The sequence below is a fragment of the Rhea americana genome, unplaced genomic scaffold (assembly GCF_003343005.1).
Source record: "Rhea americana isolate MKP2758 unplaced genomic scaffold, rheAme1 scaffold_84, whole genome shotgun sequence".
Taxonomy (NCBI): Eukaryota; Metazoa; Chordata; class Aves; order Rheiformes; family Rheidae; genus Rhea; species Rhea americana.
Genome location: NW_028187023.1, coordinates 1,143,573 through 1,154,912, shown reverse-complemented (window position 1 = coordinate 1,154,912; position 11,340 = coordinate 1,143,573).

Below are 11,340 nucleotides of genomic sequence, written 5' to 3'. Positions count from 1 at the left end.
GAGATGACATTTAGAAAGAAATTTACCATTGTAGCCCCAGAACATCTCAGATTTCACTGATAAGTGGGGTGGTCTGACTGGCAGCCCAAGGGCCAAACTTTGCCCACAGAAAATTCCTCTGCCTTGCTGGAAATGGGGAACAGCTGTTAGGACTGCACACAAGGTCCAACAGCTGAATGACCCCTATGGTGCCTGTACATAATCAGTTATTTAAACAGGACCTGCCACTGTTGCATCCACGTGACTTGAAAGATTGGCTGAGGGGAGAGGGATGCAAAGGGATTTAGCCAGAACCACTTGGAAAGGTTGCATTGCCCGAAACGCTAATAATCATAGTTAGCATGTGTGGGAAAGGATGCAGGTGTTTCTACAGTGGACTGGTAGGTCAGATAGGGTTAGTAACACTTCCATTTCTTAACTGTATTCGAATTCTACAAAACTTTGTAAGGTACAAAGGGTCCAATAGCATCATGTATACCAGAGCTAGTAGTAATGGCTAGCTTTTTTCAGTGCAGCAAGGTGTTGTCTGGACTGCCTAGGAGCAGGAAATATACATTAGCCAAAGGAAAGGTGCATTTTTATACACTCAGACATACTAAGGCTTGATTTGGCCAAGCATCTCCACAGCTGTCTCAAGGGCCGTTAGCTTTGAGTTCATGAGCCCGACTTAGGTGACCAACATCCTGCAGCACCTGGCACCCAGGAATAATATTCACAGCAGCTGGGATGCTGAGTACAGGGATACATAAGGAAAGCAGGAAGGCTGAGCATGTAGAGAGCCCTACCTTTCTCCAGGACTTAGGCACTTACTGAGGCCTTGAGTCAGGCACCTGTGTACAATGGGGATTTGTGAACCCAAATTATTCCATTCCTTTGGACATGAGTAGCTGGCTTCTCAGGTATATACTGGATGCTGTAACCAACCTCTCAGTGCTTGGCACAAAATACAATAGCCGTAACCACTTTCATTCACCTGAAAGAGGAGACTGCTGTGTGCCTCCTACGTAGTGGCTAGTTGTTGGCTTCCACACCAAGGAGATGACAAGAATCAGAGTGCAATGTGCTTAAATCTGGGTAATGTGCATCTGCTTCACAGCTCTACACAAAATATGTATGTTCACCATGGTGTGGTAGAGCCAGAGAGGACACAGAGTGTGTGAAAACCCTTCTGTCTGCTACTTGACCTGGCTGTGAAAAGCCCCTACTCAAGTCCATTCCAACATTACTGTAGAGAAGTTGTACTTTGAACAAAGGCATGCATAAGAAAAATAGAATTCTTAGGACAACTTTCCCTAAATTTCCTATCTTTCAAAGTCTGTGTGTCTAGCCAAGCCTTGTTTAGCTTGTGCAGAAAAAGTAGAGACTTCATGTATTACACAGCTACTTGATCACATAACCTCAGAGTCTCCTTCCATCTCCTTTTTGGCCATCTCCTGATGTTCTAGTTTAAATACAGCACCAGTTTCACTAATGATACGTTTTCACTGTGGTTGTTTGAGGGAATATCAGTATTAGCAACACGAAGGATCCAGAAATCATAAGTCAATCCATAAAAAGGCAAGAGGCTGCCTTAAAAATCTGTTTTTAAAATGCAGTAAGTGTGTACAATTCATTCTATCTGACTTCTGCATTTCCATATTGAGACTCTTACTTTCAAGATTTTCTCCTCCAACATGATTTGAAACAAAGTGCTGGCCCAGGAGCTTGGCCTGCCAAAATACACTAGGTATCTTGGGACTCACAATGTAATTGTATAAACTGACAGTATGGTACAGCTGTTTGTAAGACTATCCTGGCATTTAAACTTGCTGTATAAAAAACCTCGAGTGGTGCAAAATGTTGCTAGACTGGTATGGTAGTTGACTTTGCAAAGGTGTAACGGGCAGTGAAGGATGAGTGGTCCAGTGATTAAAGTGTTAGCTGCCACCGTGGTTCCTCACCTGCCACAGACTTCCCACGCAACCTTGGGCAGGCCACTTGGCTTTTCTTGTCCTGTTTCCTCCCATTGCAAAAGGTGGGGCATCTTCCCACCTCAGAGAGATGTTGGGGAAATAGGTATGTTAAAAGTATGAAATCAGGTATTGCGGTTTTTGAGAGATTGGGTGAGAGCGGTAAAGTTTCTAGGATACGTTCTACAAGGTGAAAACAATAGAGAACCAGTTAGCCTGGATTCAGCAACGGAACTTATTTATTGTGCTAAATTTATTTCACGAAACTATAATATTAAGCAAAGTTCCCTCTTTCCCAAACTTACAACTAAATTCTGCTAAGAGGGCTTGCAGAGAAAGCTTCCCTTTCTTCTTCAGCCGTTCTGAAATACAAGTGTTTTTCTCATTCCAAAATTATAGCTTCATGAGCATCCTCATGCGGGTATAAAGCCAAGCTGCTTGGTTAATATCAAGTGGTGGGCTTTCTGCTTAGTTCTCAGCTCTCTTAACCCTTTAACAAAAAGGGTTAAAAGCCTGTTGCCAAGTAGGACACAATAAGGAGTTTGGCTTCACAAGTTAGTTAGCAGGGAAATCCCTCCAGGTCTTGGCATTTCAAGTTAAATAGCTCTGCATGTCGGCAGAGCCTCCAAAGTTCAGGAGCAATGTCCAAGCGGCCCCTTCACGCAGTCTGTTCCGCGCGCTCGCCGAACGGCGCACCCGGCCCCGGCAGCGAGAGGCTGCTTCGCAACCCTTCGCTAAAAGGGCTAKCTCCAAACAGAGCCACAGAGCGTGGCTCCCAGTGCTTACAGTGACACCGTTTTAAGGCTGGCTCAGAGCTTGCTATGGACCTCTTCAGCGTCCTTCACTTCTTCCTGTGGCTTTGTGATGCAGCTGAATTACAAATACTATAAAGATGTATCCAAAGTAGAATGAGATCATGTTTTCTACCCTCCCAAGCTTCTGTGGGTTCGCAACATGGTTCCACTTTTGACTCATCTCTAGAAATTAACTTCCTTTCTTTCTGCCAAAAATGGTGGTCCGCAAGCCAGTCTGACGCAAGGTAATTTGTCCTGTTTACATGATGACTTTGATAAGGTATAGAGATTACTGCTCTTCCTTCATAACAAAATAACAGTTTGTTTGTGTGCTATAATCCTGAGTGACGTTTTTTACTGTAAGAGCTTGAATGCAACAATAATTTGGAGACAATTCTTGGTTGTAAAGCTAAAAAAACACTTTAAATATGCTGTTGGTGTCTTTGCTTCTAGCTTGCATGTATCCCTGGGGCAGGCTCTTCTCAGCAGTCACAGATAAGCCTCAAAGAAGCAGGGCCATTGATTGACAGCTCATTAGAAGTTGCAGGAGCAACAAAATACAAACTACAGACCTTCTCTTTCTCTGTGCCGAGCTCGGGAGGCGTGCTGGTCAGCAGTGGCCTGAGTGGAACAAAGACCGCAGGAGACATAGGAGGAAAACAACATGAAATTTTAATGGTCTTCTAGAAAGGCCAGGTGTAATGGATCAGGGCCAACGCCTCCCCTGCCCCCACTGCTTTGCTGTGTATATTTACTTTCTATATATAGGCACAAACCAAGAGTATAGATTGTGCCATATGGCACGTACACAAGTTCACAGAATCCTAACTTCTATACACCAGAAAGTATTTATCTGTAAATCCATTTATAAATAAAAGTCTCCAAGTATATAAAGTGTTAATATAATACTTATTAGATGTCACTGCTGTAGTCTTAGATAAGGTCACACATGGAGCCAAATTCACCCCTGCAGTGCAAGCCAGGCGAGTTTTACTAGGAATGTATTTGGCTTAATGTGTCTGCCTGTAGTTATATTTGTTTTTACAAATCCTCTTTATGTCTCGAGTAAGCATGGTTTTAGAAGATTTCTACCAGGCACAGGCCAACCCACCTTCAAACTGTGAACTAGTGTGTCTGTTTCTTTAGCTTCCCACAGTGGTCCTTCCAGCCCCCTGCTCCCCACTCTGGGGTCCTTGCTCTTCAGACATCAAAAATCCTTTTCACTATGCTTCAGGATTAGTGACAGCCCTCTCTGAAACCTGTAGTTGCTAAATATTGAGAAAAGTTCATAAGAAATTAAAGCAAGGAAAATGAGCCTTTGTCCTCTTTATGGAATGTCATCTAACAATAACCTCAACTGATTTTTAGTTGAATTTTTTCCACTGCTTTTTTTTCCCCAAATTTCCTCTTTTCCATGCTGAGGGGTATTCCATTTAAGCTCTAAGTGTGCTTGGTGCCAAAGACCATGTTTTTTCTATTCCTGTAAGTCATCTAGTTAGACTTCTTGTGTAAGTACTCAGAAAAAGAGTAGTGATTCGCTTTCATGAATAACCAGTCACAGGGGCTTCAAATTTATCTTCTGTAAGCTTTCAGACTAGTAGATCAGCATGGCTGGATTACATTTGTTTTGGTATTTTAAATACAATGAGTACATGCAGAATCTTTTGTAGGATGCTCCTAAATTTGGGAATGCCATGAAGGAAACACTGGACTTTACGAGGAAATTTCTAAAAGAACATACAGGTGGTATGCAACAAGTGCTGACAGAGTATTCGAACTTAGAAACTTTTACACCCTGCTTATTTCTATTTGCATAAAAATTTTACTGATTGAGGAGAGACACCATTTTGCAACATGAACAAATTGAGACACTGGACATTATTATGGCATGGAATTTATTGATAAAACCTAAGTCCACGACCTCAGCTCTTCAGTAAGCATAAATTAACTTCAGTTAAGCTGATAGCTGTAACAACATAGGCATAAAAATGGGGTAAGCAAGCATATAATAGAGTTCAGTTTCAAAGAAAGAAAAAAACACTGCTCCTTTAAAACAGTAATAATATTTTTCACTTCTTTAATATGTTTTCAGATATCAAAGTTATACAGGTGATGTGTGAAATTACATCTTTATTTTAGCAATAGAAACTCTGAGTCCTGAGACAGGCACCGTGATTTGCCTAAGATTCCCCAGAGATTCATTACGAGTCATCTTTCACTGCTTTTGTCTAGCTTCTGCTCATTCTCGATCTAATTTTACTTTCACTTAGGCATGAACTCCCATCTAACTCTTCAACAAACCTCCGAAGTGCTATCCACTGTAACACACAGTAAAGAACTGGAGCTTGCATAGTCTCTGCATACGCTAATCAACTCATTTCACTAGACGTTTGGGGATCAGGATCAGGCCCTTTGAGAGAACTGGCTACTATACAGCTATATTAGAAGATCAGTATGTGCATATGGAGGCAAATACCCTTTCCAAAATGGATATTTCAGCTATAGCTCTGAGCCAGCACACAGAAAGGTACGATATGCACCCTTTCTCCTGTACGGTAATACATGCCTTTCCTCGGTAGTTGCTCCCTAGTTACAGTGAATTGAGAGGAAATACTGAATTCTGTGATTCTGCGATTCTGTGATAAAGCTGCTCATTCTTTGGGGCTGTTACTGTGTCGGCTTCCCAGAGAAACGCACAACACAAAGGCAAAGCAGCGCTCTGCGGGTACCTGGCGTTCCCAGGGGGGCTGACACAGGACTTGCCATATCCCTCCATTGTGATTTCCCTTCAAAAATAATACAATACTTTACAGAAAGCCCAAAACACAATCATATGACTCAGCAATTTGGATCTGTGGACTATCAAGACAGCTCTGTAAGAGTGGCAATACCTATTCTTGTTATTGAAATGCTGGCAATTCCCTTGCTATATGCACAAAGCAAAGGCTAGATAAAGGAATCTAGCAAGAGAGACAGCCTGCTCCTTTCAGCGCTACCACCGAGCCTCTGGTTATTCTTGGACATGTCAGCTAGTGTTAGTGTGAATAATCATATACTAAAATAATAGTAAGGAAAACAAAGATAGAAATAACAGAGTTGTCAAACCTGGTGAGTGGAAGGCCAGCTAGCAGCTCAAACTGGATACTTATGATCAGAAACAGACAGACGAGGTAGCTGTCTCAGTTTCCCTGTCAATAAAATAGGACACTTGCTTACCTTCCCCCCCTCGATTACCATACCAATACTCTTGTGAAGTGCTTTGACAACTGAGAGCACCAGCTACAGTCAGGAAGACTCAGTGGTGCTGCGAGCAAGCATCTCCAGTGCCCTTCCTTGGCAGGAGAGAATAAGAGAAAGATGATTAAAAAATGAGACCAGGTGGTAGAAAGAAAGGGAACTGGTGGAACAGCAAAAGAGGTGAGAGGAAGAAAAGAAGAGAGACTGCAGCGGGAAACAGAGGCAGAGATATGAGAAAGAAAAACTAGCAGAAAATTGTAATGAGAGAAAGAAAAGAAGAATATGAAAGTTAATTTAACCAGAAATAGTCCTTCTGGTTAGTCCCCAGGGAAAGGGAGTGATGAGTCAGGTCAGGTGTTAGCCTGGGCAGCACCAGTGGGGAAGCCACGGTACTTCCCCAAAGGGGAACAAACAAAACGTGAGTCATGTAAGTCGAAGGAGAGGTTGCTGCATTTCTGTTGGCATCACAACTCGCTCACCTTACATTAGCAATCTAGAGGTAGGACCCAAAGCTCYCAACCAGCTGAACGGCTCTGTTTGCTTTTCTCTGCCTTCTCCTCCTGCTCCTCCGAAACCAGCAGATAACCTGCTGCCTATTTGAAACCTTTGCAAAAGCTTTAATGGCTTCGGGTTCATTGGTACAAAGTCAGCTTTCAACCTTCCGACTTTCTTTTTGCAAAGAGTCTTTACTCCAGTAAAGAAAAAACTTTTTTTCCCTAAGTTTTTCTCAACCCAGAAATTCTGGGCAAGATTTTAAAACACAGGGCAATGCTCAGACGTGACTTTGGCACCCAAGGTGCCACAGGCATTTGAGAACATGACCCTTTGGGGTTTAACACATTCCAGTAAAGTAACTCTTGAAATGAAGCATGCTATTTTTCAATTACAAACTGCTTTTTCCATGGATTTTTTTGAAACTATTATGTTTGTGTCTCCCTCTAAAGAGGAACATTCTTGAACTTAGCTATTTTTTTGTTCCAGACTGCCCTATTTTTTTTGTTCCGGAGCAACCCCCAAATTTTTCTTTTCTTCGTAAAAATAGATTGTTTAAAGAACTGGAAACAAATACTGAAAATCAGTCCAGAGAATTTCATGTTCTATCATGAATTTTCCACATATGTCAATCTGCTCTGTATTTGTACACTCTCAGCACTAGGCAGTGAGAAGGGATGGGAGCTTGAAAGAAGATAATCTCCCCTTAACAGAATGGACAAAAATAATATTTGTCACTTGCTAGCATCTTTCAGAGGAACTCAGTATGTTTTTCTCTAAAGTATTATTCACACTGCAGACCCGAAGAAACTGAACCAGAAAGCAATTAAGTGACTTCCATTGTACTATTAGGTCTTTGACTGACCCAGGAATACAAGCACCATTTTTAATTTCCCCACACCCTTCAGTTCAGGTGATTCTTTCTGCCTTTCTAGCAGTGGGTGGCCTGCTAGATTTCCATGATAGGGCCATAAAAATGAAAAAGACTGTAAGAAAGCAGCGATGGACACCTCTCCAGATTTAAGGAGAGTCTTTACAGTGGTTTTGTAAGAAGATCTCATCTATCTCTTTAATAAATAAAGAATTTGGGTGACACAGGACCTTCTTGTCTCCAATGGAGGACATTTTCCTCCGGGGAACCTGAAGCTCAGTTATTAAAAATGAAAATCTGTCTCAGCCTTTCAACTCAGTTCTTGGAAACACCAGCTGTTAAAAAGGGGAGAGGAAGATAGGAGCCAAACGACGGATGCTTTTCAGATAAAGCTTTCCTGCAATCTTGGTGCTAGGACAGCTGCATCCGACTACACAGAGGAGAACAGGTGAGCTATGACGTTTGTTACCTATCACACAGAAAATGTTGAGTTTCCTTGTAGGTGCTAACTACAAGAAGTGCTGAACACATTCATAAATCGAACCCAGAGAAAAACCCTCTTCCCAAGACTGTCTGATAGAACTTTATTGTCCCCAGGTTCAGGTGGGAAAAGGGGTTTTGTGAGTAGGGGAGGTACTGTGATGAGCTCATGGATTGTGAGTTGCAAACATTCCTTCAGGAAAATTGTAAAGCTTCCTGTTGTGCCATTTTTTTTTTCAGATTTACTTTCCAGGCTTTGAGATTTGCCAGAAAGTTGTTTTTTCTTACCAGAACTGTAGAGTCTATCCATCCTAGTTTTAYGGGAATTTGGAGATGATTTGCCATTGGATTCACTGGTAGAAGAATCAGGTGTTCAGTTTTTATCTTAGCCCTAATGGGTGTGTGTATATATAAAAAAAATATTGCATTTACAATGGATATAGTGAAAACAAGAAGTCAAAGAATCAAAAGGAAAGTTTTCTGTATCTGCCAGTGGAAATAGATTATTTTGCTTTCATAACAATCTTTATCTTTTGTGTTACACAGAAAACTTCAAACATGAGAATTTATTAAAACCATTAGCTGAAGACAATAAAGACAAACATCAAAAAGTGTTTTAAGAATATCCTATAGGTTGGGAAACAGAGGATAGAAATTTACATACAAAAATAAAGGGCCTGAACTTACAAACACGATATTAAATGCAGAGACTCTTCCAAAAGGTATTTTGAGCTGAATATTTAACATCTTGTATGCTCTTCATGAAACTGGAAGGGAAATGTGGGATTGGAGCAACAAAATAAAACTCTTTCAACTTTCTTCTTTTATTTTCTTAAAGAAGTAGATAAAAATGTCAAGCAGTTGGCAGATTTGAGAACTAGATGTTCCTTTTGAATTACTGGCAGAACTGGGTAATTCTGGTTGTATTCCCAGTTTTGCTTTCTAACTAGTTTGAATTTTATTGCACCTAGGACTTAATGCTCCACTGTGCTGAACATCCCCAACAGTCCCATATTACAGTAGGAAACATAAACACTCAGCACTGGGGGTCAAGTTTCTCTGCTTTATCTTCACATTTATGGTAGTCAAACTCTATTTTTCCACCATTTTCCATCCAAATATGAATGTTTTTAAGGTCAAATCTCAAGAAGTAACACTGAGCAGTTACCCAAAGAAACGTAATACACTGTGCAGGTTCCAACCAAAGGTCCACTTAGCCCAGTGTGCAATTTTGACAGAGGCCAATAGCAGAAAATAGCAGAGAGGCCAATAGTTAGAGAATAGTTAGAGAAACAGTATTATAAAATGCAATATACTAACACAACCTCCTGCTTCTGTAAGGTGGGAATGATAATATATCTTTATTCTACTGGGACCATATGCAGTGCATTTTATTTTATTAGGACCTGATTCTGCAAAGACTTTTCTATTTTATATCCCGTGAGTAGCACTGGGAATAATCAAAAAGAAGGGAATTTAGAATCTGTGTATCTGCTCTAGGATAGGGTTTATTACTGTTGTTAACTGAAAAAACAATGGCAAAAATGACTGGGGAATTTTTCAAAAAAAATCTAATAAAATGCATCACTTGGATATTTTAAATTTATTATTTCAAAAGAAAAATTCTTCACTCAAACTTAAGCCTTTTATGATGKACTTCTAGTCACAGAAACAAAATACCTTACACAGGCAAGGTGAAGAGTGTGGTGTCAGGCCCCAGAGGTCACACATTAGTTAGCTGTGACATTTAGCAGCACAGTAACTTCCCAGGCAGTGATACAGACCAAAGACCTAATCCTGCAAGGCACCAAGTGTTTCTGGTGAATCCTGAGCATCTTCAGTGTCTGTTACAAGTAATGATCAAAAATGCACTTGGCATTTTCAAGTCTGATCCTACTCCTCATTATACATTATATACATATGTTGCTTTAATATCTAGGATAGTCCCCTTATGAAATCACAGTAGCRGAGTCTAACATCTGAGTGATTTTATCCTGCACAAGTGGTTTGAGAACACAGGAGGGAAACAAATGACAAAGGTAGAAGGGAACTCATATGAAGTGAGATGGTAAAGACAAGCAGTGGAAGAAAGCCAGAGATGAGAAAGCCAGAAATGAGTGAATTGAACATCACCAATAAAATGTATATGAACAAATGCTTTTTCTAGTCTCAGTTTGGGGTTTTTTTATAGAAGGGAAGAGAAATCTTCATGGGAACTTTCCCCTAAAGCGTTAGCATGCTATAGAAACTCTGTTCTGTACAAAGTCTCTGTAGAACTGGACAATTCTTAGAGAAAGTGAAACTGTACAGCAAGTCTTCATTGGAAGAGGGGAAGGAAAGAAGGAAAAGGCGGCGGGGGGGGGGGAATCAGTATGATTCCATCATACAAGAGCATGTTCAGTGACATACATAAATATTCCCACTTTGACCCCAATTGTTAGCATTTCACTCAACCATTTGCTTTTAAGGCCATCAGTGAGTTTGCATTAGTGAGAACAGAAGTACTGAATGGAAAATACAAGCTCCTGACTTTGGAGTTTGCGGTGAAAAGCAGGTGGCTGCACCCTGAAAGAGGACAAAGCACTCTCCCAAGACATTCCCATGATCTGAGGAGAAAAGAGTGTTTCTGGTTTGATTTCAAAAATTAAAAGCAGCAACCCTAGCAAGCCTTAAAATTTGCTTCCTTCAGGAGAAAATTCCAACAGCAATATCCTTTCAGCGCTTGCTTATTCTCAATAAATGATTCTGCTCTTGGATATACCTTTCAAAATGTGCAACACTTTCCCCTATCAGCAGCCCATGCTGAACCCAGTGAACCCTTCAGTCACAACGAAGGCCAACTTTCTCTGCAAGGTTAGCTTGCGTGAGGAACGTGCAAGAGGGTCAAAACCTGAAATTCAAGCTGGGGCTTTTTCTGCCCCGTACAACGGTAAAATGTTTCTRTGGTGATAGAACACAGTTGGTAAATTGTGTTGATGTCTGTCAGGGCATAATACAGTTATTTTCTTATTCTACACACTCRGTAAGGATTGAGCCCCCTGAAAAAAACATCAAACTGGTCAAAATAAGCATAATCAACCTAGAGTGTTTTCCTTGTTTATACTTTGTTTTATGATCCATTAGGCTAGTCTCAAGTTCCCTATTCCAAACATGAGAGCTAGAAAAATAGAAATGAAAACTGAGATCATTACACACACTTTTGGTTCCAGTAGGTGGGGTTTTAAGAAAGACTGGCCCCAYCAAAGTCTTGCTGGCCCTGTGTGGGTTTCAGGAGCCCACCCAGGCAGGGAAGCTTGCAAGACCTAAGATTACAATACATTCTTCTGTTACAGAACAATGCTGACAATAGCATTTAATCAGTAAAATAAGAAGAAACAGTTCTGAAGATACAAAGGGGATGAGTATGGGGAGATAACTAAATAAAAGAAGCAATTTTGTTCACCAGTCTTTTGAGCAGTACAGCAGGCTAAAATAAGGGTTACGTGATGGTGTGGTATTTCCCTCCCCAGATGTTACT